This window comes from Orycteropus afer, unplaced genomic scaffold (assembly GCF_000298275.1).
Source record: "Orycteropus afer afer isolate SDZICR_OR568_19922 unplaced genomic scaffold, OryAfe1.0 scaffold00005, whole genome shotgun sequence".
In the NCBI taxonomy this organism is placed as follows: Eukaryota; Metazoa; Chordata; class Mammalia; order Tubulidentata; family Orycteropodidae; genus Orycteropus; species Orycteropus afer.
The window spans coordinates 4,350,724-4,356,901 of NW_006921592.1; positions in this window are offsets into that span (position 1 = coordinate 4,350,724).

Below are 6,178 nucleotides of genomic sequence, written 5' to 3' on the forward strand. Positions count from 1 at the left end.
CAAATCTTGGACAATTTTCTCAGTGGTTTTATTTTTCTCTTCCTGTTCTGGAATTCCAATGACATGTAGGTTATTCCTTTTGATGGTATCCCACATGAACCTTAGGATTTCTTCATTTTATTTTGATATTTTTTTCTGATTGATCCCTTTCCAAAGAAGTATTAGGTGTGTGTCTTCAATCTCATTAATTCTGTCTTCCATTGTATCAATTCTATTCCTTTACCCTTTCAATGTGCTATCTATTTCTGACAATTTAGTATTAATCTTCTGGATTTCTATCTGTAGATTTTTCATTATTTCTAGTTTTTCATTTATTTTGTCATTTTGTTCTTGTCTTTTCTTCCAAAATTCTTCTAGGAATTTGTCTGTGTTTTCCTTGATCTGTCTCTTAATCCTTTGAAGATACCTAAATATAATTCTTTTGCATTCCTTATCAGGGAGTTCCAATGCTGCTTCTTCCTCAGGGATGTGTTCTGGCTCTATGTCCTGCTCCCTTGTTTCTACCACTTTATCTTGCTTCTTTGTGTGGAGTGTGATGATGGTCTGTTGTCTCTGAGACATTGTGACATTGTTGTATTTAGATCTATGTTAACTGTTTGTGAAGAGCAGCTAAGGGTGAGTCAGGCTCTTCTTGATGATTGTTTATTGTAAGCCCATTGGTGGAGAAAGATGTGGTGACTCTCACTCAATAAGTGAAGCTGCAAGAGGTGTGGGTGTAGTTGTGTCATATGTGGACTGTTGCTGTCTCCCACTCATTTAGACAAAAATAAAAATTGAATAACTATCAAAAAAAGTAAAAACAAATGGACAAAAAACACACCATGTAATCACACAGAACAGTAACTGAAAGAGAGAAAAGGGAAAAAGACAAAAACAAAACAAAACAAAAAACACTGCATTATCTGGGGAGAGGGTAATAAGAAAAAAGGTAGAGAAGGAGAATAATGAAGAAAATAATGGGGAAAAATGCAAAAAGAAAAACAAGGTATGGGGTTAACCACAAGAAATAAAAAGAAAAAGAGATTGGAACCAGGAACAGGGAAAAGAATAAAAGCTGAAAACTAGAACGTGGGAAGAGAAGAATGAAGAATGATAATAAAAAGGACAAAAGTGATAGTAATAGTAGTAGTTTTAAAACATACAAAAGCAAACAAACTAAGAAAAGAGAAAAAAAAAATTGGGGGAGGGTTGGGCAGGGTACCCATCCAGGCTCTGTCCGAGCACACAAACTGTGATGGAATTCCTGCCAGCTAGAAGGTGGGTGGGAGTGAGGGATGGCCTCACCTCTGTTCACCAAGAGGATGTGAGATATAAGAGTAACAAGGGGAATGTCGCAACTTTCCAGTAGTCTGCATCCAGAATGTCCTTGCAGTCCCCACCACATGGATCCTGTTCTTAACTCCTTGGAATCTGGGATAATGCTGTCTCTTTAAATATCTAAAATGGTCAAACCTCTTGTAAACATTCAAAATTGCTGTGCCCTCTGGCAGGCAAAGCTCCGCAGCTCAGCCTGCCTTCCTCTTCACTGCTTCCCCTTTTATTCCTCTGCCACTAGAGCAGTCCTCTGTGCAGTTCCTGGCTAGCAGGGCTGATTTTTAGGTTAATTCTTAGGTCCTACTACCACTTGGCAATATCCATGCTGTCTGTGCCATCAAGATCACTGCCAGACTGCAGCTCCATATGTCACGTTTTTTGGTGTTTTCATGCAAATTCTTCTGCTAGTTGGAGTTTAGTCCACTTCTATATCCTTCCCTTCAGGGCTCAGGAGTCCAGGATTACCTTCTGTATCTGTGTTAATTGTTTCCCCTTTTCTTTGTTAAAGAGGGTCTGTGCAGTCCCTCTGCCTATTCCACCATCTTATCAGAACTCCCCCTTTTCCTTTATGCATGTGTGTACAAAGTATTCTTTTTAGATAAATAAAATATGATAGGTTTATAAGAGAACAATAAGACCTGAACATCAAGGTTCATAACAACACTCTTCACAATAGGCAAAAGGTGGAAACAACTAAAATGTCCATCAATAGATGAATGGATAAATACAATATGGCATACACATACAATAGACTGCTACTCAGCCATATAGGGAAATGAAGTCGTCATCATGACACAACATGGATGGACCTTGAAAATGTCATGCTGAGCAAAAGTCAGATGAGCAAAAGTCAGATGCAAAAAAAGGACACTATATGGTTTCATTTGTATGACATAAACAAATATATAGTATTCCATTGTGTGTATGAACAAGAGAATGATACACTGCCTGGTCCTGTGCCATCCTCACAATCATTGCTATGCTTGAGCTCATTGTTGCAACACTGTGTCAATCTATCTTGTTGAGGGTCCTCCTCTCTTTTACTGACACTCTACTCTACTAAGCATGGCGTCATTCTCCAGAGACTGATCCTTTCTAACAACATATCCAAAGGAAGTGAGGCAAAGTCTGGCCATCTTCCATTCTGCTTGTACTTCTTTTAAGATTTGTTTACTCTTCTGGCAATCCATGGTATATTCAATACCCTTCACCAACATGACAATTCAGTGGCATCAATTGTTTTAATCTTCCTTATACATTGTCCAGCTTTCACATGCATATGAGGTGATTGAAAATATCATGGCTTGGGTCAGATGAACCCTAGTGCTCTGGTGACATCTTTGTTTTTAACACTTCCAAGAGGACTTTTGGAGCAAATTTGCCCAATGCAATATGTCATTTGATTTCTTTTTCTTTCTTTCTTTTCCAAAGCAGACCTGTCTCTTAAGCACAGACAGTTTCTTCTTTTCTTTTTTTTTTTTTTAATATAGTGATATGGGTGCAAATTTAAAAAGCAGACTCGTTTCACACACAACTGTTCAAGTACATTTAGTTTCATGGCTCCAATTACAGTCTCCAACCATAAAAAGCTCTCCTTCTATCTCCTGACTGTTACTATCCCTTCCCTGTAAACTTCTTATCTACGCATACCTGTCTGTCGAATTTTCCCATTATTAATATTCTGCCCTTCTGGTGTCTCATGGTTGATTGAACTAAGGGGTGCATTTCCCTAGGGTAGGTAGTTGTGTCTCCCTGGGGTAGGTGTTCTGATTGTAGATCTTTCTACTGTTTGGCTGAGAGCTAACCCAAAGAAGTGAGTCAAGTTCTAGGCTTGAAGGATAACCTGGGACCATAGTCTTGGGGGTTCTGCCAGTCTCCATCTGACCAGTAATTCTGGTCATTTTTGTGTTTTGAATTTTTTTCCACATTTTCCCTCCCACTCTATCCAGGATCTCCAATTTTGATCCCTTTCCAAGTGTTTGGCACTGGTAGCCAGGCACCATCTAGTTCTGGTCTCAGAGTCATGAAGGTTGAGATCCCTGTAGTCCATCATATCCTTGGACTTACTGTTCCCAAATGACTTTGATTTTCTTCATGAGAAGAGCCCAATAGTTGCTTCTTAGATGGCTACTTGGCAGCTTTAAGACCCCAGTCACTACTCATCAAAGTAGGATATAGAACATGATTTTTAAGTGCTTTGTTGGGCCAATTGAGCATGGTGTGCCCCAAGATTATGGTCTGAAGCCTGCAGGCCCAGTGACTCTCTCACTCAAGTATTTGGCTGTCTTTGAGAAGCTACTCCATCATTGTCCCCTGTTATTTCTGTACTGTAAGTGGATATGTTTGTAGCACAAGTATATATGTAAGACTATCTGCAGCCAAATCTATCCTTGGTCTTGGATATATTCCTGTTCACCTACCCATACCTGATCTTCTCACCTGTCTGTGCATTCACCCATAGCCTAGTGTTTGCTGCCACTGCTAATGCAGCATTGTGCATGTAATAGTATTTGCCTCTGTTTTCTATATATTTTGTGTACATTTCTGTGTCCTCCTTTTCCCTGTTGTCATTGTGCTCCTCACACAGTTTTATTATATTGCCTTTCCTTCCACTAAAATCAACATGACTCTTAACTAGAAACTTGACATTTTCTTATCTAATCATAATGCTGTTATTACTCATGAGAAAATAAACAATAAATTCTTAGTACCATTCAATATACTGTCTACTTTCAATTTTCCTGATAGTGTTTTTTATAAATTATTTGTTCAAATTGATATCCAATTAAAGACCAGATAATAGTCTCTTTTTCTTTTATCTCCCTCTCTCTCTTTTTTTGTCTTCCATTCTCTCTTCCCTGTCCATGCCATTGATTTATCCAAGGTATAAAACCAGTTGAACTGTAGTATGTTCCACATTCTGGATTTGTCTGTTTATTTCTTTCAGGTAGTACTTTACTTATTCTTCTACCTGGCATTTTATCTTTCAATAGGAAGTTATCTCTAAAGGCTTGATTTGATTTAGACTCATGTTTTAGCAAGAATGTTTTCTAAGTGATGGTGTATACTGTGTCACTTTAAGGACCCCAATATAACCAGTTGTTGCACTTTTAATGATATAAATATTGATCCTTAAATTCAAGTATTGACAGTCTGATCTTTCTATTTCCTTCAAAAACTTTCCTCTAATGGTTTCCACATTACCTAAAATATTTATTCTACAAGTGTTTATCACAGCATCTATTGAGAAATCTTTCTATGCAAGGCATCGAAGTTACAAAGGTGAACATCACAAATCAGTTCTAACAAATATAAAGACTGCTTATAAATATATCCATAGCCTATTAGTACATCCCCACAAATATGGAGTTTCTTGTTGGGAGCAGATTTTCTAGCCAAGGAGACAGGGATGGAAAATACAATGGGAGTTCAGAGCATCCCTAATGTCTAATTCATCCTATTACTTCTCTTTTCTCTCCTTCCTTTGTCCATTTTCCAAAAGGTTTGCTCGTCGGTATGATGAGCATACTGAGGGACATTATTAGCTATGTGGTTCATTAAATTATTCTTGTTTTTATCCCATGGTGATTCACAATGGAGCTAGAGGCAGTAGATACAGCAACCTGATTTTGTGGAGGGAAAACTGAGATACAAAGAACTTGTTCCCTATCCAAGTTTACACTGTGACTGACCCTAATGAAAAAGGACTTCTTTATTGAAAATGCCCCACAACAGGAACCCTTTCAAGAGGAAATTTGGTCAAAAGAACATACTGTAAATCTACACCAATACACACCTGATAAGGAACTGTATAGAATGTTCTCTCTGGAAGCTGTGTGTACTGTGTATTTATCATAGTTGCTTTGGGCATTCTAAAGTCATTAGCAGTTGCACATCAATAAGCCTTCTCCATGGAATTCAAATGTTAAAGGGTTTCATTCCACCTTGATGAAAATGCATAATTAATTGAAAAAATAAAAGTATTAAAAGTAGGGGAAAAAAATTAAAAATCTCTGAAAAAAGTGTTTGAGAGCCTTGACTATTCATAGCTTATAAATATGCTCCCTGAAAATCTCTTGCTCCTACTTCATTTTGTGATGATGTGGAAGGTATATGGGCCTCCCAGCCACCCTTGTAAATATTTGTAGACTTGAATTACATGAATTAAAATACAGCTTACTGCGGGCTTTGCTGCTAACATTATAGAGCTGTGGTGACAATCACAACACGGCCATGTGGAGAGACTTCTCCGATGATGAATGTGGTATTCCTAGTAAGAAAAGTTTGTGATGAAACTTTCTGATGCTACCTTTTTGCAGACACACATTTTACATCTGTCTTGGTCTGAAGTTCTAGCCCCTGTGATTTCTTCATTCATAGAGGGGAAGGATGAATACAAATGCTGTTCATATGGGGTAGGAAGAGTCCACCTGCCAAGCAGGTCAGTAGGGCACAGAGACTGCATTCCTCACAATACCGCTGATTGGCTCAGACTTACTAAGCTCTGTGGAGGGTTACACCAGTGCCTGGTGACAGATTTCAGTTTCTGGAAAAGGAAGGGCCACCTTGAGGGCACCTGCTGTTCATCTTCCATTGGATTATGGTTGAAGAGTGGTTGTAGCCATTTGTGGCAACTGGCATGAGGCAGCTGACTACCTACATGTCAGCTCCAGGAAACATAGCATTTGCCAAGTCTCACCATGTCACCCTGATTGTGAATAAAAGTTAGTGCTTTTTGAGGTATATAGAGAGAGTTGGTAATGATATCTCCCACTAGTCCTTCACCTAGTCATAAGGGCCATTCATTGTGCTTTTCTGGTTATAGAGACTGTGTTGTGTGTGTTTTGCTTAGCTCCTTAGTGGA